Below are 25,167 nucleotides of genomic sequence, written 5' to 3'. Positions count from 1 at the left end.
CTTGCCAGCAACATGCTCCACAAACCACCACGCCATGAACCATTACTGCAATCGGCTGCCTTGTTCACAGTTCTGCCTCCAGAAAATGGGTTGCCCGGGCTGCAGACCCCACAGGCAATCACCCACCAACATCTATGCTTGAATAAGCCAAATATCCCTCCTTGCTTTGCTGATACCCTAGCACAATCAGGCTTGCAAAATCCTCCACTGGCTATGGCAAATAAACAGATGTGGTTTTATTGTCGGTACTGCCAAACAATGCAGACCAAAAGCAGCTGCCAGTCTGCTGGTTTTTTGCCTCCATCCCCAGGAGATGGAACCTTGCTGTGATCATCCCGACAAGGCCGCCTCAAACGTCGTGCAGTGCGATGCCTGTGGTGCAGCCACAGAAAACTGCTTTCACAAAAGACAAAAACAAACAGAAGGAAAAAATGCAACTTAATAGCAGGAAATCAAGAAGTCAGCTAACACCAAGTGATGTGCCCATCTTTACAAGCGACTGAAAACCTCTGTGAAGGCTCAGACACTGTAATTTATTAGTAACCCAGACAAAATATATTTAGTGATGCTACTGCCATGTATTTTTCCTCTCAGCACTCAGTGAGCAGCATCTCACAGCTGTTGGAGGGGACAGCACATTCCCCAACACAACTGGGATTTAAATTATTAAAAATGATGCCTGGCCTATAGAACAATATTCAAAACTACTGACTACAGGATAAAGGTTGATTTTGCTTGAAAATCATATAAATAATTACAGTATCTAACTCTGGACACAAAGTCTACCATATACAAATTTTAAGCAGACTACTGCCTACATAAGCTTTTCTTACAACTCTACTTATGCCATGTTTTGCCTCCCCCCCTTTTTTTTAAGAGAACAAACACACTTCAGGAAAACATTATTGATAATGTGCCTTTTGCCATAAGCAAGACAGGAACTCCATTCATGGGATGTAACAGTACTAATTCAAATCTTCCAGATGTATTCACTGTAATTTTCTTTCCCCTCAAATCAGCCACTTGCCCAGTGCAAAACTTGCAAAAATGTAATTATGCAATTTTTTTCAGAAGTTTCAGTTTCTTATTAACTATATCACCTTCTACAACACAAATATTCTGCTGCAGTTTTTAAATTTTAGAAGTTTTTTTGCTATATGCGTGTAATGAGCAAAATCTACCTCGACATATTCTGTGGGGAGATTAAAAAAACACTGAAACTAGATTTCATATATTCTGTTCCTCTGAAACCACCATATGCCAAACACAGTACCAGACCTAACAGTAAGATCACACCAGCTCCGACAGTCAGTACAGCAACGTGTTATATTAACCCAAAAATCACCCAAGGCAGCTAGAGATTTCAGAAAATTTAGTTTCTAGGATAACATTTCCAGAACTGAAATAGTATGACTCAAGTCTTTAAATGAGTTCATCCAGACTGTAAGAACTTTCCAAAAGCATGAAAACATACCTAAAAAGAGGTACAAATCCTGCAATTAACTTCGCACACATAACAGACACTGAAGTGACTGTATTTTGTCCTCTGTTACAAAAACAGTTATTCAATTTGATATGTAAATATCAGTGGGACCACTGGTACCTACAATGTTAATAAAAAGGCATTAAAGTTTAACTTTATCATTATATATTGCTTCATCCCAGAAGCTGAAGCAAACTATATTAAGAACTTGTTATCTAAATTTGTTACAAAACAGTTCTGATTTTATCTTTGAGAGTTTTTGTTGATGAACAAGTGATTCTGAAATTAAACTCAGTTAACAAGGAATCCATCTGTTTCTAAAGTCAAGAAAAACTGCCACCAAGGAGTGCTGTTTTGTTGCTGAGGTAATGTCTACAGATCAAGTAATTCAGAGCCCTATTGTGTTAAATGCTGCAGACAGTAAACAAGTGTCTTCTCTGAAGAATTTTAAGAAATTACTAGCTAACTAATCTGAATCATTACACCAATACATTAGGCACTCAAAGCAACAAATGTCTAATGACTTTAGATTTTATTTCAACTTAAACCAGTGATTTCTTACTTAAACTCTGTATATTGAAGTTGGCTGTCCTTCGCAGGCTATGGGCCATGCTGATGGTGAAAACAGACCCATCAATTAGAAACTGAATATGAACAAAGAAAGCCAGGAAAATTAAAACGTTTAAGAGAAGTAGTTTTCCAAAGAAAAAGTCAATATGGAACAGAGAACCAGAAAGTATGACACCAGAGGAGAAAGTTATACCAGCTGTTCCTCAGGCCAGAAAGAGTTCTGCACCTACAAGTAATTTCAGTTGTTCAGGAAGCGCCAGCTGACTCAACTAACCCCAAACCCTTTTAGAGACACCCAAGTCTAATTAATTTTCCAAACATTTAATACACAACAAAACAAGTCAACTGAAGGAAATCAAGTGCAAGTCATCGCTCCCCCCCCCCCATTCCCTACATCTCCATTCATAACACTACTTATGAATTGATTTTGCAAGTGACTTGACCAACTGGTAAGTGAGCTCTTGGGAGGGGACGAACATTAAAGCAAGAAGCAGGAAGGAGGTCAAGAGAAAGCTGGGCGTCCAGGTGTCACCCCACGATCCTCTCCACCACACAAGAAAGGCAGGTACCACAATACAAGGTTCCCACCCCATGAACTTCAGAAGTTTCCCAACTGCTGGAGATGTTTACTCCAGGAGCAGCAACACTGACTACACCAAGAGCTACTCCATTCCATCCTCCCTCACACACAATTGCTTTTTCTTTCCATAGAGCTGCAAGTTAAATTACACATCAAATGATAAATTCACCTTTGAACTACTTAAGAAGTCACAATATAGTGCAAAGAGCAAATGTCACATCAAGTGAGGTGGATGGAACCGACACCAACTGCTCACTGCTCGATTGATAAAGTACCACCGCTTAAAGGCTAAGCAGCTGTCTATTCCAAAGCAATCCTACAGCAAGAGAACATCAAACTAGAGCTTCAGATAATGTTTAACAGCTAAGTGAGCTGAGATCTAAAGTTGGGGGTTTTGAGACTTTTTTTGTTTTTAATTAAACCTTCACAGACACACAAGAAGTAAATTAACATCTTGCAAGTGCTCGTAAGACCCACCAACTTCATTCTATATATTTAACAATGAAAGCAAGGGAGAGCACACTAGACATTTCCAATGCTTAAAATTAAAATAAATAAATAAATAAGGTTATAAGTACTTACAGTAGTAGTTTTTAGAGAGTTCAGAACTCAACACAGAAATTCTCCCCATTCACCCAGCATTGGACTTTATGTGAAGCCCATATTGAAATCACTTAGTCCATCTTTCATCTCTGAACAAGCACCATGGAAAACAAACTACCTTTTTCATTAAAGCAACTGTCAAATTCTGGAAATAACATTTTACACTTGGTTTATGTCACCTATTTTGATTATTTCCATAGAAAGAAAAAGACAAGTAACCAATGAAAACTGGCAAATGCAGTATTTTTCACAAAAATCAAATAATAGCTTTTGGGAGATACAAGACAGTATCAAGGATAAGTAATGTAATTCAGGGAATTTGTATGTGTGAGCTCTCTAGATTATTCCATGCCAATGAGTTTCTGAATCAGCTGAAAGTGTATCTGACTTTCCACTGCATTTCCTAAATGCTATATGCAAACACTGATCACAACAACTTAGATACACGTATGGTTGCAAAGCAATTCCTTGTAAAGAACATTAAAACACCTTTATAGCTGACAAAGAATATTTTTAAATCGGGTTACCAAAAAACACATTGGAAAGCTATTAAACTCAGGTAAAACGTGACCATGAAAGTTGAGGAATTTTCTGCTTAAGCTTACTCCAACATTGAACATATACTCCTGCCAAAATTCAGCCCCACCACGCAAGTTGAACAGCTAAAACATTAACCCAAAAATGAACATTTATGCAACACCATACACACTCTATAATATAGTACACACACTACTTAAGAAACTCACTGAACTAGGGCAAGTGAGGGTCTTCTCTCAGTAGCAACTACTACAGCATTTCAATTGCCATGATGAAAATATCTCCACCCCTCACACAGCTGCAACAACTCTCCCCCCAAGTACTAAGCACAAACTGAAGGTGAGATTTCCTACTTCCATTTGAAAGGACAGTTTCAATACAAGTCCTTCTGATATTGGTGAGACAAGAAGTAGTAGAAGCAAAGTGCCATAAGGACATAAACAAGAAAGTTTCTCCAGAAATCAAAGCAAGGAAGAAACCTCCTGTGAATATGCATGCATTTTGCAAAGGGAAGAAAGCAAACCAAGAGCCAAGGTATGAAAGCCTCTTGCAGAGGACATCTCTGTCGGGATGGAGCAGGCATCCGACAAGTGCTGAGGCAAGGGCCTTCTATTTTGTCCTAAAAATGAAGGGCTCAGGGCACATGTGACAAAACACAGAGCCTGTTTAGCTGCCCAGCTGCTCTTCCCCCCGCAGTCTGATGATCACCACAGAGTCAGGAGAGGGCTGCCTGTGCCCCCAGCTTCACCATGCTCATGGCCTTCTGGAACTACACCATTCCCACAGGTTCATATATCACCAGTATATCATTTTGCTGCCATGTCATTAAATGACTGTGTGGCAAATCAGCTGATTTGATGGAGATTGTTATGGAAACATGAACTGTGGCTCTTAAGAAGGCAAAGTGTTTTAACATATCTAGTGAGGGAAGATCTAAAAAAAAACAAACAAAAAAGACTGAGGGGAACAACAGTGACACTTTTCAAAGTCTTCTTGTTTTGATTCACACCACAGTATTCTGAAGTTCACAGGATCTTATGATTACAAGTATCAGGTTACTGCTTTTATTGAGTGTAACAATCTCAATTAGATTTCCTTACTCTTAACCACATTTTGCCAAATACACAGGAAGCAGCATGCCCATATAAGCAGAAATGCCCATATAAGCCTGTCACCAAAAAAAATGGAAAAAAATACCACAAACATCTACTTGTCATCAACATGAAAACAAAAATAAAGCCACAACAACAACAAAAGCCCAGACCAAAAGGGCTTTTTTTTAGAGCACACACCAGAACCTGGAAACAAAATCAACAGGACAAATTTCTAACTGCAGTCATTTCTACAAGGGCATAACATGCAGAAAGAAAAAAGTGCATAGATAAGGCAGATGTGAAGAAACTGTATATGGAAGAGTGGGGAAAAAACAAATGTAGACAAAACTAAGGAAAAATGAATAAAAAAATAAGTCAATGAGATCTATGTGTCAGTCTCCACTATCTACTACTGCCCTCAGCTATTTCTTTTCCACTTGAACTTCTGCTGTTAATGACAACTGGTTTCATTCTCTCTCCTGTGTGTTTACGTTTAGGTGCTCTCAAAGGCACAAAAGCTAAGAGATCAACACCACATATAGAAAAAGGTACAATAAAGTAGTTTTGTAATATGTGATTTCAACTGAACATCCAAGAACTATAAGCAGTATTCACTGACAGCTGAAATCAGTGATTAGGCCAGAAAAAAAACGGTGGCTTTTCAAGTTCATTTCACATTTCTCTATAGCATATGTAAGTTTTTAATAGCAACAAGTAGCTCACAACGCCTATGCAAGCTCAGAATGTAATTCTTTATTTTCACTGACAGTTTAAAAGCAGACTGCAGAGTACTGAAGTTAAAAGTTTGGCAGAAAGCTGTTTCAAGGCAATATAACACCAAGGATATTTCTGGACACTTAAAATCTCAGGTTTCCAGAAGAGAGTTAAAAGTAGTTTCTGGTGATACACCAAACCCTGCCATGTTTGCAGCTTTATATATGAAACACATACTGTTTAAAAATTATTTTCCCTTTCCCAAGCAAACATCTCCTTATAGAGTGGGGTAAAAATCCTACACACACACTGAAAATCCTCCACAAACATTTATGTTTGTCCTACTCACACATCTCAGAAAGCCCGGAGAAGTCAGGTAAAATACCTTCAGAAGTGATAATGACTGGTAAGTGTCCCTCTAAGAAAGGATTTTTATTTCCAGAAATAATATATATATATATATATTTATAGTAAAAATGGAAAAAAGAACAAAACCTTTTCTAAAAAAAAAGTTAAACAAAATGCTTTGGCAGTCATACAAATGGCTCAGCTCCAGCACCACTGTGGTACAAATTCTTCCAACCATATGGGATAGTTATCAGAATAATGCATCCTGCAGAACTGATAAGAATAAGGAATGACCCAGCTTGACTCTCATAGATTGTTCTTTCTGGCAGGAGGTTAGAAACAATCCTTTTTGTTCAAATGCTATTTTTATAGCCCTTAACACCATTTTAGAAAACAAGGTAAGTGTATCTTCACAGAGCAAAGGTATATTTCCAAATAAACTGTTGATTTCTAGTATACTGCAGTCAAAAAAATATTGTGAACTCATCAACAGCACTCACATTGTTTTCTTTGTTTTGCTTTTTGCCATTCTTTATGCTCCTTCTCAGCTACTGCTGTCCTCAAACTGCTTTAAAATGACGCAAATTCCCCCGGACCCCAGCGAATTTCAGATGACATCACCAGGTGCAAACCCGCGTTAGTCAACTCCACTTCCTGACCACGTAGGAAATGGTGCGCGCAGAACCCGTGAATCAACCGGGAGCTTCGCAACATTATTCACCCGCTGCCACAGCGTCCTCCAAAGTTTGCCACAGCCCAAAGAAAGGAGACCAACCCCCCTCCCCTTTTTTTTCTTCATGACAAGACGAGAACTTCCCCAAACAAACTGTCACATCGCAGTTTGAGATACTAAGAACGCACGCGGAAAATAAAGCGTTAGGGGTTGTTTTGTGGGAATGCTGAGAGCGCTCATGCCAGGGCCTGCAGAGCCCATTACGAAGCGCGTCCTGCCCAAGGTATGGATTACATACGTGGGGACAACACCGGTCACAAGCCCCTCCGGGCCGGCACCGGCTCCGGGGTCGGGAGGCTTCGCCAGAGCCAAGGCGGGGGAAGGGCCGCTGCCCTGGGCAAGGGGACCCGGGCCCGCCCCGCCGGGCAGGGCAGAGCACAACAAAGGCCCGCCCGCCGCCCGGCAGCGCCCCCGCCGCCTCCCTCGCTGCCCTCCCCCCCCAACCCGGCCCGGGGCAGTACGTACCGGAGCGCGGCGCTGGCTGGGCGGCGCGGCGGGTCTCATACTGCCGGGGTGGGGGAAGGTGTGGCGGTCACCGGTGGCCAGCGGGAGGCGGAAGCGGCGAGGCCGGGCGGTGGCGGAGCCGCATCGCTGCACCGCGCCGAGACCCGCTGCCGCCCGCTCCTCCGTCCCTCGCCCACGCTCGGCACCTCGCGGCTCCCGTACGGCCCCGCTGCCGCCGCTCCGGCCGCCGCCGCCGCCGCTGCACTTCCGGGCGGGGAGGGGTCACGCCGCCTCGCGCCCCGCCGCTTCCATCCGGGCCCTCGCGCGCAGCCCCGCCTCCTCCTCCTCCGCGGCGCCCGGGGCGGGGCGCGAGGCCGGCCGTTGGGCGCGGGCGGGGCGCGAGAGCGGCCGTTGGGCAAGGCGCGAGGCCGGCCGTTGAGCGGGCTGGGGCGCGAGAGCGGCCGTTGGGCAAGGCGCGAGGCCGGCCGTTGAGCGGGCTGGGGCGCGCGGGGGCAGGTGCGGCTGAGCGGCTGAGGAGATGGTCGGAGAGTCCGCCAGCCCCGCCGTCGCTGTTGAGCGGAGGGCGGCAGGCAGGTCCGTGAGGAGGCGGTGGAGCGCTCCTGGGAAGGCTCCGAGTGCCGGGGCGGGGGAGCCCAGGGGTTTGTCGTGTGAGGTTTCAGTGAGGAGTGCTCCCGTGGAGCAAGTGCCTGGTCAGTATCCCTGGTTACCGACTGGTTCACGCTGCGGGGTTGATGGTCTTCCGAGGACACTTTTTTTTCTTTTTTTTCTTTTTTTTTTTCGGATTAAGTTAACATGAAAATGACACTAGTGAGCTCTGATCTGATTATGAGGGGCCTAGAGCACCTTTCTTATGCAGAGACTGAGAGCACTGGGTCTGCTCAGCCTGGAGAAGAGAGGCTGAGAGGGGATCTCATCCTTGTTTATAAATATCTCAAGGGTGGGTGTCAAGAGGATGGACCAGACTCCTGTCAGTGGTGCCCGATGACAGGATGAGGGGCAACAGGCACAGACTGAAGCACAGGAGGTTCCATCTGAATATGAGGAGAAACTTCTTTACTGTGAGATGCCAGAGCTTAGACCAGACTGCCCAGAGAGGCTGTGGAGTCTCCTTCTCTGGAGACATTCAGACCCGCCTGGACACCTTCCTGTGTGATCTGCTCTGGTGAACCTGCTTTAGCAGGTGGGTTGGACTGGATGATCTCCAGAGGTCCCTTCAACCCCAGCCAGTCTGTGATTCTGTGATCTGTTCCAGGTGTTAGGACCTGAAAAGAACAGCCCTTCTGTAACTGCTCCCCCACATCCAGTGCTGATGTTGGGTTTTCAGCCCTTCACCTGATGCACAGATCTGCTCCATGCTCCTCGCTGGCCCAGATGTGGGCTGAGTCCTTCCCTGAGGAACTCCCCGACTGGGGCATTTCCTTTCCCTCTCACATGTGTTCACCACCCAACAGTTTGGAGAGCTGTTGTTCAGATCTGTTTCCCTTAGCCCAGGTAGAATGAATTTCTCTAAATCGTTGACTTATCTTCCTAGTAGCTTCTAACAATAAATTATGTTATAATTGTAAATTCCACATACAGTACTGCAAACTTCTTTGTGGAGGGTTGGAAATAAAACTTAAGCAGTATGTTTTGGGTTTGTGGTTTGTTGGGTTTTTTTGTTTGTTTTTGTTTTCTAAAGGCAGAGCTTTAAGGAAAATAATCATCTTTGGAGACAACTAAGACTCAGGGACACATTAATTGCCTGCCTTGAGAATGGGCGCTAAGAACATACACACAGAGCATTGTGCTCGGTAACGATACCCAAGCTAGCAAGGTCTCAAAATCAATACAACTGCATTAGTGAGGCCCAGTGCACTGGGTAATTCATCCTGCAGGGAAAAACTGCGCTGACGGGGCCATGCTGCTTATGGTATTACTGGTTCACTCAGAACTGTTTCAGGAACCAGTCCAACATTGTGCTGTATTTTCAGATGGCTCAGCATTTTTTGTTTGGTGGGAGTCTTTTTCATACCAATTGCTTGTAGGAAATAGCGTTACAGCCACAGCCAGGACTTACCTCATTTAGCTGAACAACATTCTTGGAGTAGGACCAGGCTGTTACGCTCTATATGGCCCACCACTTAGAAGAAAACGCAGTACAACTTTGTGGTTTTATGAGACCCAAGTAGAACACAGACTGTCAGAATTCTTGGTATTGCAAGCTGAGTAGTTCAGTGCTTGGAGATGCTGTTGCAAATGGGAAGTGAAAAATGTCCATTCTTTCACAAGACAGAATTCAGTCTCTACTGGAAGTGAGGGGTGCATTCCTAGTTGTTATTGAAAAGTCTGTAACGGGAATCTTAATGATTCACAGAGAGTAACTTAGCACGTAGGGAAATCAATGAGCCAAGTGAATTTTCATATATCGTAACTAACTGCCATCTCCCTTAAATCCCGCTCTAGAGAAGGTCTGCAAAGATGGTTCATTAGCAGAAGCTGTGAAAAACACATGCATATTTGTCAGCAGACAAAAGGGGAGATTACAGCTCATGCATCCCTTGGGCTAAAAAGTTCTTTTGCTCGCCCTCAGATCTATAATATTCTGTGCGTGTGGGCAAATGCTACAGTAGGACATGCAAATGGTTGCCAGGTTAAGTGACTAGCACTTTCCAGATCTGGAGTCTCTGGTTGGTTTTAACAAAAGTTTAATTTATTTTCCTGTACTTTTCATCCACTGCTCAATCCCATTCCCTACTATTCCCTCTTACATTCCCATTTTCATACTAGCAGTTTGTTTCTCCTCTCAGTGCTAAATTAAAGTGCACCATATAGAACCAGCCTCCCATGTCACATTAAGGTGAAATACTGTCACATCAGGATGCACCCGTATAATTTGCATTATGGCAGCACTTAGTGGGTCAATTGAGATAAGTGGCCCTTTATGCCAAACATTTTACAAAACATATGAGACAAACACAGAGTTTATAATCTAATTAGACCAGACAGAAAATGGTAGAGAAAAACAAGACAGGGTTAAATGATTAAGCACACTTACAGAACAAAGATTCTGGCAGAGACCAGAGGGGGAACCAAACTTTCCTTCATCCAGAGTGAATGCTCTAGATTTTGCTTTCTCAAACCAGGCAGGAGGCCACACAGAAATACACACTTACAATATATGCTACTTTCTGGCAGAAATTTGGGGGTATTTATGCCTTTCAAGGTTTTTCAGGAGAAGGTGCTATGTTACTTTATCATTTAAAAAAGAGATTAAAGGAAAAAGAAGAAAAGCACCATTGTAGATGTTCTTTCTGCCCTGCTTCCACTGGGACAGAGCAACGTTGCCACCCTTCACTGGGAAGTCCTCATGTAAGAATGGAATGGCATAGAATAGAATAATAGAATATTTCAGTTAGAAGGAACTTGGCACAATCATCTAGTACAACTGATTCTATTCCTCTACTACAGTCAATCTGGACCCCTTCGTGAGGGCTGTCTTTTTCAAACACCATGTCTAATGATTATTAGGGGTTTCTTCATAAAATAATTTTACTTAAGAATGCTCCTGGAAAGAATAAAGAAGCATATTAACATACAGTTACAAAAGGATTCATATTTGGAAATTTTAAGTTCTGTAGTCTGGGCAGGCAACAGTCTTTCCTCCTTCCAGGGTGATCAAGTTTGAGACAGTTGAGACTTTCACCTTAGATAAACCCTTCAAAATAAAAATTCTGTCTGCTATATATTAAATATCAGATTTCCTGTGCTTCTGTTTGAAAGAGATAATTTATTCTAGGTTCTTGACCAGATTTCCTCACCCCTATTTTGTGATATGAGGCGAACTGTCTGAATTCAGCTGCTGTACATGATGATGTTAACTCTCAGAGCATGTAAAATAGAATGTTTTCTGTATTAGGCATATGAGCAGTCCCACGGATTTAAGGGAAGTAGTTGTATATGTAAACATCTATTTAAATGATTTGCAAAATGAAATTAAAGGTGGAAGTTATTCTCTACCCAATAGGTAGCCACATTTCAATAGTGAAGTTATGTATCCTAATTACAGATTCATTATAAACCTTTTTGAGACATTTTTGGTGAAAGAAAGCATTATACACACACACACACAAGTGTAAGCACATTGCTACAACATTTTTTAAAGATTCACAACAGGATTACATCACAAAAATAAACTTTTTGAAAGAACTGAAAGACAAGAATGTTAATTTCATCTATTTTTTTAGATCAGGTTACTATTTTTATTACCTTATGCTAGAAAAATCAATGGCAAACTACCCAAGATACTGTTCATCTCACATGCTTTCTCATTTCCTTTGCTGTTTGTTGTCCAAGTAAGGGCACTTTCTGGAGGAATCATGATAAAACCCTAATATAATATTTTATCCTACCCTACTTACTTTTAAAAGAGCAAACAGACAGCATTGCAAATGTACTGCCACGATACATGGGTGATTTTTCATTAAATAAATGCAAATCCTGATCTAGCTGATTTGAGTCACAGTTCATTTATGGACAGTTTTAAAGTGTATAGAATTTCAACAGGGAAGGTTTTAGTCTTTTTATAATATAGTGGCTTCAGAGTTTGAACTGCTTTTTGGAATTTGAAATTCCATGGTGTTAAGGCATTACACTATGTAGACTGATTTTCCCACCTGAACTCTTTTTATATTTTCCTTCTAGGTTTTCCTCCTGAAAAGGAAAATAACAAAACCCATGAAGCTGCAACAAACAGCTCATTTCTTACAGGTTAGTGATACAGCTCTAAAATTACTCAGTAATATGTCAACAGAATGAGTCTTCACTTGAAAACGTTAATGTTTTGAAACCAGCACTCTTCACTGTAAAATATATACTAGTTTTGTCAGAAAGGTTTTAACAAAAATACAGTTTTTTTCTGAGGGAAGAGGTGAGATTGTCTGAATAAACAGTGTTTCAGTGGCTACAGCAAAGAGCCTGCCAGTGCTCGGTGAGTCAGATTCAAGTCTGTTTTTCCTGATTCAGTGAGGATTTTGATCTCCTGTCTTTCATATCACCGATAAAACCTTAGCCAGCAAGCCACTGAGTGCTATGCTATAGGAATATTCCCTCTTCTTTCCTGTTTATACTTTGTATAAACAAACATTAATTTTAACAGAGACTTGAACTTGGGACTTCCAGTCTTTGCCTGAGCTCAGCACCTATTCTCTGTGAGCTTCCTTTTCTTCTTTCTTTAAAAACAAATAAACAAACACTTAAAAGATTTTCATGCAAAAGGTGAAATGTGGAAACATAGCTATTTTCTAACTTTCACAAGACAAGCAAACATTTCCCACACAGTTTTAATCAGCTTTGCAACACATTTTAGTTCAAGGGAAGCGTATATGTTAATAAGATTAAAAAAAGAATTATTAAATAGAGTTGGCTTTGTATTGTCATGTACCTTTCCCTCAGTTTCTCTTCCTGTGTTTGGTCTATGCACTGTTACATCTTAAAATAGATCGTAAGGACTTCAAAGCAAGTTATCATATCTTCCTATGGATATTTTGTTAATGCATAATGGCAGAAAGCTCACTGGAGACTGGTTGCAGCACTCCATGACATTAATTTTTTCTGCAGAATAGCCTGCTGCAAATTGCTGACCATCTTTGGTTAGTTCAGTGTCAGTGTTCTCCAATACTTTATTACCAGTTTCTTGCAAAAAATAATTCCCAGATTTCTTCCAGTCATCCACCTCTACAAATCTTCCACTTTTTTCCTTATTTTTCTTTCATGCACATATAAGTTGTTGAATTCGTATTTACTAGAACTCCAGGGCTATGACTGTGTAACTGTGTGCTGTGTTGCAGGTTCTTCCTGCTTTACTTTCTCTTCACCACCATTGCAGTGTCATTGAGGATCACAAATAAGATGGCAAACCAGTGGTATTATTTGATATCCTTAATAAGACACATACCTGACAGCTACTACTGTTTCCAACTTCATGTTCCCTGCTGACATCATGACATGTTTATAGGTCTTTAAAATTAAACAACCCTTTCCCTCTGACTCATATGTACAATGAGATTTTTTTTCATAATGAGAAGTGATAGGCAGTCTAAATAGACAAGTCAGTACTGTTGGCTCTGTATACAATTTAAAAGAAGAACTACAACAGCCATTGTGCTTTTTTCAGATTTCTTTAGAAATATGGTTTCCCAGGCTGTAACTTGGAAACCAAATATAGTCCTGGATGTGGTAAAATTTTTAGAATAGTCTCTAGTGGGAAAGCTGATTTTGTGTGTGTGTGTGTGAATTTAGCAGATTGTTTCCTAAAGTATGAGAAGGCTTCTTTTAAGTTCTTTACAAATCAGCATTCCTCTCCTCTCCCAAAGTAAAATCAAATCCTGTATTTTTAAATGGAATACTGAATCTTTCCTCCTCTGCTCCCTTCTGCTCTCCAAAAAGCAATGAAACACAAAGGGTCATAGCCTCCTGCAGACTTTTTGTTTCAGAGAGTGTGCAAGTTTCTTTTTATACCAGAAAGCAAAAATAAAAAAGTAAATTTTACTTTGCAGCTTATACGCATAAATTTGATAATGAAACCAAATACACAGTCTTTTTTCTCATTTCAATACAAGTAACTTTTAAAATGCCTTTAAAAGTCACTTTCATAGAGGGAAGAACAAGCATGAAGTTCTGAATATTATGTGGGCTCTAAACATCATCATTTACAAATTCAGATAAAACCAGCATCTGAACATAATTCAGTTGGCTCAGAGAGAATACAAACAGATTCACGGAACAATCACAGATTCTTCAATGAATGAAGATCATCTTACTAAGGCACATCTAGAGGAAAAAAAACCACACCTCAATTCAGACTGTAAGGAGGACAAGTTGTTTTGAACTATATTACCCTTTTTGGTTTTGAGATTTCTGTGGTGTTGCCTCTTGAAATGGCCTCCTGCTTTCTAGCTGATAAACAAAATCCTAATTATACTATTCACAAGAGTAGTTTTCAACATGGATACTCCCCAAATTCTCTTGGTTCCTGAGTTGCTGAAATGTTATGGGCTCACTGAATTTCATCTCCAAGAAATATTGGAGATTTGCATAATAAGTGATTCACTGTTATGAATAAAAGTAAGGATATGTAGTGTATCCTGAATACCAGAAGCAAGAAAAAAATAAACACATTTCAGGATTATTGTAAGGATACCAATACAAATGCTAAATACCAAACTGAGACCACAGAACAGCCCTATGATGATTTCTGATAGAGTATTTGAAATTTTGACATAACCAACTTTTCCATTTTAGGACAATACTGACCTGTTTTTATTTATTTTGGCATGTATTTAGATGTAACACCTTTTTACATATCAGTGTGTGCTTTAAATACTGTAGTTCTCGTTAGCACAGATTGTGCACTGTTGATGCTTTAATTTAGTTTGTTTCTCCTTTCTGGCAAGCATTTCGTTTCTCAAGACATATTATGATTCATACACTGAGTAGCTTCCTTTTGCTCTGGGATTCAAGAGACCAGCGTGGATGTATCCTATTCCTAGAGCAAAAGCTCAGATGAATAATGTAATATGACTGGAGTGTACCACTCCAGGATGGAGATATTCTGTCTGTGTAGATAGGAGAAGGTAGATTAGGCAAGTACTGGTCTTCTGAGTCAGATTTTCTCTGGCATAAGAAATATATAAAACAGTGATAGAAGCATTTTACAATACTGTAATTGGATGCAAACTTCATTTGAGATGTTAGCTTTCAACTGCTTTACAAATTTACATAACACAAATGCTAATTGGTGAAGAAAATTATATAGTAAACTCTCCTGCACGTTATGCTCAGACAAGCTCAAAATCTCACTTCTATCAAAAGGTGAAAGTTGCTTCTTTTTTAAAAAAACAGCCTATTGACATTATTGATTTGGAAAGATGTGAGATTTTCAGTAATTACACACCATGATATTTGCATGTGGGTTTCTTTTTGTATCTATTAATTAAAAAAGAATTTTCCATAGTTTTCCCATACATATGTTAAAAGCCCAATTTTCTTGCTTAATTTATCTTGACTCTTTCTTGGTTTATACTTTGACTACATTGAATATTTTAATTTAGAGTCTGATCTTTTCATGTGGCTGTTTTGTGCCTCAGTATTTCTATTGATTCCAGCAGAATAATCCATAGTGGTACAGAAGCTGGTTCAGTAGTGGTCTTGTGCAAAAAGCAGACATTCACTGTGAAACAATTACAACATATTGTATTTAAATTCAGAAAAGTAAATTATAGTTCCCTAGTGAGTCCTTGTAATAAAGACCAGATAGCTACCAGACCAGACATGTATCTTGTACTTCAGTTGTTGCATAATTGAGAACTGCAATGTTATATGTCCTGTGAATTTTAGTATTTCAAGGTCTTTTTACAAGTTTGTAAGGTAGTTAATTAAAAAGAAAAAAAGTTAAATATATTCATCCTGGATACCTGCCTTGAATTGCATTCAAGTGCCAATAAAAACTTGAAGTGTGTTATCTCAAAGTCATGGGCAATCATGGCTGAAACTCTAAAAAATGTCTTCTAAGAACACAGTCAAAGATCAAATTTGTCATCTAAAATGTCTGTTTGGTCCTGCAAGTTTTAAGATAACAGAAGACAACAGCAGCATCTCCTCAAAATGAAGCAGTTCAAAGGAAGCCGTGATCTCATAAACATAGAATAGCTTGAGGCAGTCCAAGGTTCTCTGACTCATATCTTCCTAATGGTAATTTTAAGGTCACTGCTGAATATGATCCATTTATTTTCAGAGGCAAGAAACAATACCTGGCAAGAAAGAAACAGAGATCAATTGGCACAACACATAGCTCCAGTTAACCAAAGTGTCTTTTGGAATACTTTACATTTGTAGCTTTGGTTTTCTGTTGTTCTAGAAGACGGTTCTAATTTTTCATCCAGTACTCAGTGAAGAAGTCTATGAATTCCATAACGTCTGGATAGAGAACAAGTTGGTTTTCCATAATGGGTGGATAGAGAACGAGTTAGTTTTAGTGCTTTGATCAGTCTTTGCTGACAAAGCTTCATCAACCTTTACATAGATTATATTTTTCTACATACTATCATCAGGGTAGTTTCTCTGAAGCCTCTTTGAGCAACTGTATGCAAGTGGTTAGTTTGCTTCAACAGGGAAAACAAAACAAAATGAAACAAAAAGCTCAAAACACACTGGAGAAAAAACTCCCATCTACAATTTAAATGTCTATCACCTATGCCAAAAACAGTTTATGGTGTCATATTTTGATTAATATGAAGAAACTTATAAAAGCAGATGCTTTCCAAAGTGTTATTCCTGGTCCTGAGAAAAGAACTTGTCTTTCCAAGTTAGGAGGAAATAAATTGGATTAACCTGCAAAATGCAGGCCACAGAATTTCATTTGATAATTCTCATGTCAAGCATAGTAACACTTGACCAAAATAATGTATTGCTGATAAATAAATCAGGTTTTATTTCAAAGATTTTATGCAAGCACAAGATGTTTCACTTACATTGGTACCTTGGAGTTACAGGCTAACCCAAAGCCTAGAACAGTGGGGGAAACTGTGTTGGTATGATACCTTTGTCAGAACAGCAGCATAGAAAGTGAGGGAAAATTAATCTTTGTCTGTAGAAATAACTTCCATAGAAGTGTCTGAGAAAGCAGAAAGCCTAAAGAAAACCTAAAGAAGATGGTTTCGACAGGTAGATTGACTTTTAAAATGTATAACATGAAAGCTCATTCTAGGCAGACTTTAAACAGTCAGCCAAGATATAATGAAGATAAATAATTTCTAAGATTTGTTTTCATTAGTGAGTCCCAGCTATTAACAATATGATCTATTTTTCCAGTGAAGAGAAAGAATTCCCCTGTACTTGCCAACTGTTTATGTCGGTTAATATTGCCTTTTACTTGCTTCTAGTTCCTTGACTACCTGTGTGCGTAGAGGTGGATAGGTCTTAACTCACAACCATGTGTACCTTGTCTCAAATGCTTTTACAAGGTCTTGGAAATTTGTTTCTTTCTACCTCAATAAACAAACACAGAAGGATCTTAAAGAAAAAAAAATAGTTCATGAGAGTTCCTCATCAGTGGCAAATATATTTACTTATGAAAAATGTAGATGGTAACATCATGTTTCTGTTGGCTTATTTAAAAAGGTCAGTCTATCAATAGTTTTCTTTGAAATAGATAGAAAGCATTTTTACATTCCATTAACCTCTTTATCAGGTATTTCAGTTATTGAATTATCAATATTACTTGTTCTTCTCTCTGTACACAGAATAATAGAGGACAGATATACAACAGGACTTTCAGAAAAAGTAAAAAAAAAAATAAAAGAAGAGTGGAGGTTTGTGCAAACACATTTGTACAGATAAGTGATGCCTCCGAGCACTTGACCTCAGGACTTCAGAGTACAGAACTGCCAGAATGGGAGCAGTTAGGGACAATGCTGAAAGAGAAAAATCAGTGTTCCTCATAGGAATAACTCCGGAAATACTGGAATGAGTAATAAGTGTCCGATGAGAACTGTGACCTGAGACAAAATGAGGCTGTAGAGTGTAAAGGTTCAAAACGTTAATAGCCATTGGTGCAGAAAAAAATACAAAGTTCAAGGTAAAGGGCCTGGGAAGCAGAATAGGCAGACAATATCTGAGAAAGCAGACACTGTGGTTCAGTGTAGAGAAAACAGACAAAAGGCAGGAAGTAAAATGCTTTGCCTCAAAAGATTATCGAGAGTGGTGTGGGCAAAGGAAGTATCTCAGTGTTTGTTCCCCAAAGGAAATGACAGCTGAAGCACATGCGAACACATATAGAGACTACCAAGAAAAAACACAGGTTGTGTGACAAGATTGTCTCCAAGATTCTCCATATGCACACTTATTATCCAGAAAAAGCTGGCTGCTATTTTTGCCACTCTTCTATAAGACCAGTAAAAGCTTGGTTTCTGGCTGTTGGGCAGAGCTGCAATCTTATTCCAGTAACACGAATAAGCAACATGAGAAGAGAACTTGAGCATTGCAAGACCCATGGACTGGCTATCAAAAAAATTCCTTACAAGATGTTATATTGCCTGAGTTTTTCTAACAACTGGCACAGAAATGTCCTGCCTTCCAAGAAAACTGCCTCCCAAAATGGCTGAGTAGATCTCCCACCATAGAAATGTTTCACTTTTTTTCCTAAAATCAAGTTACATATTTTAATCTTTTTCCTCCTACTTTTAATTTTATTTTAAAATGATTTCTAAAAATTTTTCCTAATGAAAAGCCAAAACTAAGCAATTGTGTATCGTAGACACAGAATGTTTCTACTGTTCCAAACCATGTTGACTTCTCTCATTATCTGCCATTTTATTTAGACATACCCAAACAAAATTTGACTTGAAATCACAAATAACTTCAGTTCCGTTCAGTATTTTGTCAAATAGGTAAGTGTTTGGCCAAGTGAATCAAGGAACATGTACCACAATAATGAAAAAATGTGCCTTGAAAGTGAGTGGTGGGCAGAATTCACTGCTGTGGAATAAAGAACTGATTCTGCTTTCCACATGAGAGACAGGACAAAGCCTGAGTTTACAAAGCTGTGTAGGAGAACCAGAGTTTGCAAGTCCTCTGTTTTTAAATGTTTATGAAAACAAAGCTCTCTGTGAATTACTGTGGTACTTTCACACCTCACAGCTTTACAAACACCAGTCTGTGTTCTAAAAGAATCTCACAAGTGACACAATTATAGAAGTAGACTGACAAACATTAGAACTGACAGGATAGAAAATGTTCTCAGTTCAGTAGCTTGGATATAAACTAAAAACTAAGAAGGCAGCACATGTTTCTGCACTTGAAAAACTTCCCCCAGAATGTTCTTTCAGGGACAGCTTGAAAAGACAAATTGTACTGGAGTTTTTCAATCTGTCACAGTATAGGACAGCTTCTGAACTGTAGAGAAATGCCTTCAAATGAATCATATATCATTTTATCTAAGAATTTATAAACCTTTTTAGTTCAGTTGGTTTTTTCCTCTCTCTTCAAATATCAGAAATAAGTCATCCAACTCTAGTCCTCTACATACTACCAAAAAACAACCATATACATCCAAACCAAGCGTTGGAATACCTCGTTAGTTCAATTTTGTATTTTATACTATTTCTCTTTTCAAAATTAAAATGTCATGTAGAGTGAAGTGAGGAAGCATCCATGCTTTAATGGGAACTCCAGGCTGCAGATGATAGCCCATACTGTATGATGGTGGAATCCAGGCCCACTGGATCTCATTAGAAACAAAATACAGTATAGCTGAGAGGTTATTGTCTCTCTTGCAAGGAGAATATGCATAAGACCGTACACAACAAGTTAGTTTTAATGCTAATGAAAAACTCTACCAACCTCTGACTTAAAATATGTTGATTTAACTTGAAAGTTTTCCTTGTTTATGAGAAACCTACATCAGCGCACAAGAACTGATAGAATCTTATCATGCTCTGACATGACGTGCATAAAACTGAAGAAGAACACAGCGTCTTCTGGTTGAATGATTCAGTACAAACACAACTTCCTTGGCGGCTGCCTGTTCCATACCCGTCTGTGATCATCTGTGGGGTTGTACTTTCACATGAACTCTGTTCTAACATGCTGTCATGGGTGATAGTCTTTGCAGTTTGGTAAAGTTCTCAAAAATGACCATTTTATGACTCATTTTCTTCTTGTTATGATTCCTTTTGTCAGGAACTGTGCTAACTGCAGGTTTTATTTTCTTTTCCTTGAGGAAGGTTCATGTATATTATTTTTCAGCTAAGCATTTTGATTAACTGAATCACTAAGACTTTCTGTGAAGTAAGTAAATAGCGATATTCATGTTTTATAAATGGGGAAGCTGAAGAACAGAGAAGTGACTTTCATAGTGAGTGGTACTGTCAGTGGCAAGGCTGGGAATAGAAACCACATGTCTTTACTGCCGGTTCCACACTAATCGGTGAAGACCGCTGTTCCACGGATGACATCCCCATGTCCCCACACAGAGCTACGTAAAAACTACTTCAGCAGAGCAAAATCAAGCATTCACAAGATACGAAATGACAAACTAAGGACTCTTATATAACTTCCAAATCCAGTCTATGGGCACCTGTTCTAGTCTGTATCTTTCCTACCATTTTTCCCCCTACTTCAGTCAATACTGAGCATCTTCTTTTCCACAGATACCATGTACTATATCATTGCCTTATTCCCGTTCAGCTGCACAAGCCTATCCTATCCCAGAGGACTACAGCCCATTCAGACCAGCTCTAAGAAGAACATCTAAATAGATTTGTTTAAAAGCATTGGCTGGTGCAGGGTCCCATCATAACTGTTGCTTACTATTCCTTATTTTTCAGTGGCTTACTTTTATTTTTAAAGTCACTGCCCTTGTAGTTTTGCGCAAATAATATGATAAGTGATGCATTAAGTCACAGTTAGCAGTTTCATGCAATTTTAATGCAAAATATTAGAAGGTGATGCTTTGGCAGTGTTTAAAAAAATATGTGTTAATTCTGTTTCTTTTGAATTTTCCCAAATTTGAAGAGCCTTCAAGAAATGGACACATACAGAATTAAGCAAATTATCAAAAAATTTCAAATAAATTGCTACTAAAGTGAGAGGGTAAAAACCTGTAATGCCTTAAGGGAAAGGAAATTTGTAGTGGAGTTGTTGTGATGATATGTAATACAACACCTTTCCTTTGGGATGATGACTTGATGGTGTAGTAAATTAGGATTTTGAACTCCTAATGCCAGGTCAGAAAAAAGCCTCTTGTGTTCCATCTGCAACCATCATCTTACATAAATGTGATTTGCTAGTTAAGATGCTGTCTGTCTTCACGTCATGGTAGAAAACCATCCTTAACATTATAATTGGTGTGGATATTTCAACAGAAATGCAGTTCGCATCCGTAGTTTATGTGGATGAAATTTACATGGCAAAGTGATTTGATACTGTACAGATCTAGTGTTAGTGGTTGTGGAGTTATGGCTTGAGTCAGAACTAACAGTTATGGCCAATCTGGAAAGAATCCCAATGTTGTCACCTCTTTTAGCATAGTAGAAGTCTCATCCAGACTCAGTTCTGCTTCCATTCCCTTTCTGGCTCATTTATTTGACCTGTTCTTGGATAGTTTTTAATATGGCCCTTGGTTATCTTTTAGGACATCTAGGTGGCTGACACCCTGTCTGTTCCCAGTTATTGGTCTGGTTTTGCTCCTGTGTTTTCAGTCTCATTCTCAATGGACATTCTGTGCTTGTTATCTTGGTCTCAAATATGAGTCAATTCCCTCTCAAAAGCCATATGCCAATATGATCCATATTCGAGGTGACAGGAAGATCCAAATTCCTTATATTTGTGACAAGCAAATAAGAAGTCAGTAAATTGCTATGGACATTTCTGATTGTGTTTGAAGTGTTGGAAGAGCTACTTCCCAAGCTCTTATTAATACCTCATCTGCTCTTGGACATACCTAAACGTTCTTTTGAAAATATACTTTTGCAGACTTTACATCAGATAGCAAGCAGAGCTTGCTGACCCCTTACCAGTATGTTAGCTTGAGGAACCCCATGTAGAACCTTCTGTTACTGGTTGGGGGTGGGAGGTGAGCTGCGTTGTGCAGAAAAGCTGCATGAAATGAGCTAAGACATTAAATAGCAAGCTTCAGCCCAGAGTAAGATTTTTATGCCTGAATTATAAACCTCCTGTAATAGAAACTGTAAGGGAAATTTGAACAGCCTATTAATTGTAGCAGTGCCAGTATGTTAACATGAATAAGATTTTCTAAAGGTATATACTAAGCAATTTCAGTTGCTTTTACTTGCTTCATTAGAACTGAATTATTTGTAGGTGCATTTTCAATAAAGGTGTGTGCTGATTTAAGAGCTGCTGTATTGGAGTCAGTCACCTTTGCCAAGGCTCAGCAAGCACTGTGTTCCTAATGCCACCAGGGTTATACTGCTGTTACATGCTCCGCTATGCCTTGGGGTTTCTATAATCTTCATCCAGCCTGTGATAAATCCATGCTGACTGTTCTCACCCTCAAGGAAATGAAGTGAGATTAAGGCTTCTAAGGATATAAACTTTTGAAGATGAATCTCATGGTCTTGAAGCTTCTTGGCTGTTTTAGAAAATGATGCAAGTCAGATGGTCGTGATATTTTGTTCAGTTGGCAAAACGGTTTTGAGGAAGTGCTGAAACTTCTCCTTTGAGAAGGGCAGTTTTGGTTGTTCTTGTTCAACAAAGGTTTCCCTGAAATCCTGTCCAAAATTTTAAAGAGAGAGAGAATCAATTCAGTATTACCCATGGCATGGTGGCTCTGTCACACAGCAAGAGAAGAAACTGAGCTTACGTCCCTTCTCTGCCTAGTTTAGATCAAAGATTTGAGTTTCAGTTGAGACTCTTTTGCTATAGCATTCACTTCACCTGGTCCATTATTTTTATTTCTGTGAACTAGAACAGCTCCTAGAAAAGATACTGAGAAAAAAAGGAAATAAGGAATGACTTTTCATTTTAAAAAATTCTTTGAGTGGGAAATATTCTACCTAGACCTCATTCTGCAGGAAAAGATGGAGTGATGGTCACAATACTCAGTGTTGATACGCATTAATATGTTAGCCAGAATTCCAGGCAAAAATTAGAGAAGATTTAACCTAATGTGATAGTCTTGGACAGAATAACAAAGGACACACAACAGAATTCTAAACTGCGCCAAGAATTGTGTCTATGAAAGTATTCTTGTCATTGGAAGAAAAGAACAATTTTGTTTCCATGAAGAATTATCTGCATTGGGTTCTTTCTAGTTGTGCATGAGATAATAAGGTTGTTTTATTCCATTACTGGTCCTCCTGTGTTCTTACTATGCCAAGCCTCTGCATATGCTATTGTAAACAGAAATTTTTGTTACATCACTGTAGAAGTGCTTGCCATTGTATGTCTGCTTAGGTGTACTTGAGGAACAGGCACCCTTGCCAGAAACAACAGAATGAAAAATATTAGTCAGCATAAATGGTTCCCTATTTTTCCTGAATATTCATGTTCTTGTGGGAAGAATTTCCACAGACTTCCTTTAAAGGAATGAAGTGCTTGGAAAGCCTAGAGGGACAAAAACCATTTCCTCTGACTAAGCATCCCTAAGCATCCCATCATTTTCAGAATACAAAAAACAATATCACCTACTTTAGTTGACTTCTTCTGTAAAGCATTGTTTTTCTGCCAACCTGTTATTTCCTTTGCTTTTTGAAAAAAGTATTTCTAGTCTGAGGCCAGTTGCAAAAAAATTAAGGAATCCCAACAATGGAATATTAAAAAAGTCAGCTTAATAACAGAGAAAATTAGACTATTGCAAAAGGAATAAAATAATTTCTGTTTCGTGTTTGTCAGTGTTTCATTGTATATTGTTATTAAGGTGAATCCAGAATAATGCTTAGTTCTATCTGTCAAGGAGCACATGCAAGACAGTAATTTCTCAGTATTTCCAGCTACTGGGTGCCTACCACACCACATTTGAGTTCTGGGTGGTTTTTCTCTAGATATCCAAAGACTGAAAATAAAAACTGTGCTTTATAGCTACCGAGCTATCAGACTCAGTGAAGCTATTCCACTGTATACAAGCTGATGATCTGACCTGTCGGACGCAGTGGTGTCCATAGTCCAAGTGCACCACTGGGAGGAATTTAAACTGGCCCTGAATATGCTCCCTCTGCTTTGTTTCTTGCTCATTTTCTCTGCATTGAAATCATAGAGCTTTTTTTTTTTTTAACTGCTATTCACTACAGTTCTCTCCTGGAAACATACCAGTAATTTAAAGGTTAATAGAATGCTGATGTCACTGTAATTAGAGTAGAGGAAAAACATTTCTCTAATTACTGTTAATGCTTTCTTGCTGTTCAAGTAGTAAGATATGGCCCCCAGTCTGATCTGGAAGGTGGGTGTAGAGATCTGTGTGAGCAAGAACTTGTGACAGGGTGATCAGACAAGTGCAGAAATGATGCCTGAGTCACTTTGGAGCATGTTGGAAATTGGTCATTAAGCATCCCACCTGGGAAAAACAGAAGCCAAAATGTCAAAGATGAACACACCATAGAAGTTTCTGAAATTGGCTAGCCTGAGAAAATTCAACACAGTTAGTCAAAATTAATCTTTTGCTTTTCACTACACTGCGTTACAGATAAATGCATTACTTCAGGAGGTTTACATTTTCAAAACTAGTGATACTGCAGAGCTGGACATAGAAAGGAGCCTGTGACAGTGACCGTGGAGCAGGGCTGGAAGTCAGTTGCAGTCAAATGATTATTCCTAAAGCAGCAGGTTGGTGCTGTGCCTGCTCACAAGCACCAGCAGTTTCCCATGGAGCAAGTTAGTGCCTTGAAGTGCTCAGTGAGATCTCTGTTCTGCCTCACAAGGTGTGAAGTGGTGTTTCAAAGCTTGGTGGATTAACCCTGAGCAAACGTAGTAGCTGAGCTGGGGAGGTTTTCTGGGAGTTTCCATGTGAATATGAGGAGAAACTTCTTTACTTTGAGGTGCCAGAGCCTGGAACAGGCTGCCCAGAGGGGTTGTGGAGTCTCCTTCTCTGAAGACGTTCAAAACCCACCTGGACACATTCCTGTGTGATCTGCTCTAGTGAACCTGCTTTAGCAGGTGGGTTGGACAGGATGATCCCCAGAGGTTCCTTCCAACCCCAACCAGTCTGTGATTCTGGTTGATTCTGTTCTGCTGATGGGAAACCTCTGCCTGAATGGCTGGAAAAGACCCCCAGCTGCACTACCATGGGATACCCATGGGTGGAAAACAGAAATCTCTCCCACTGATTATTGTTACATCAGATAATGGGTCCAGCTATCTCTATGTGACCCAGCCAATTGCAGATTATCAATAAGAACACTCCTCACTACCTAGCAGGGTGCCCTTGTTCAATAAGGGACACAAGGGCATATCCTGGCTGCCATGTGCTCTGCAAGAGCTGGCTGGCCACCCTGACAGGGATGAGGGGTCGCAGCCTGTGTCAGATCAGCCCAGCCCTCACTGCCTTGATTTC

General features: G+C 39.7%; 1 protein-coding gene across 1 annotated transcript in view; it reads right to left on the bottom strand.

The window, feature by feature from the left end:
• SPOPL (speckle type BTB/POZ protein like) overlaps positions 1-7,545 on the bottom strand; it is a 31,203-nt gene extending 23,658 nt beyond the window's left edge. Inside the window, exon 1 of the mRNA XM_080346671.1 lies at positions 7,128-7,545. The gene's annotated coding sequence lies outside the window, so the exon portion shown is untranslated. The remainder of the gene's footprint in view (positions 1-7,127) is intronic.
• Between the last annotated feature and the right edge of the window lie 17,622 nt (positions 7,546-25,167).

This window comes from Nesoenas mayeri (genome assembly GCF_963082525.1).
Source record: "Nesoenas mayeri genome assembly, chromosome: 6".
In the NCBI taxonomy this organism is placed as follows: domain Eukaryota; kingdom Metazoa; phylum Chordata; class Aves; order Columbiformes; family Columbidae; genus Nesoenas; species Nesoenas mayeri.
Note: the sequence above shows the minus strand (reverse complement) of the source record. Positions and strands in the feature narration are given on the sequence as shown.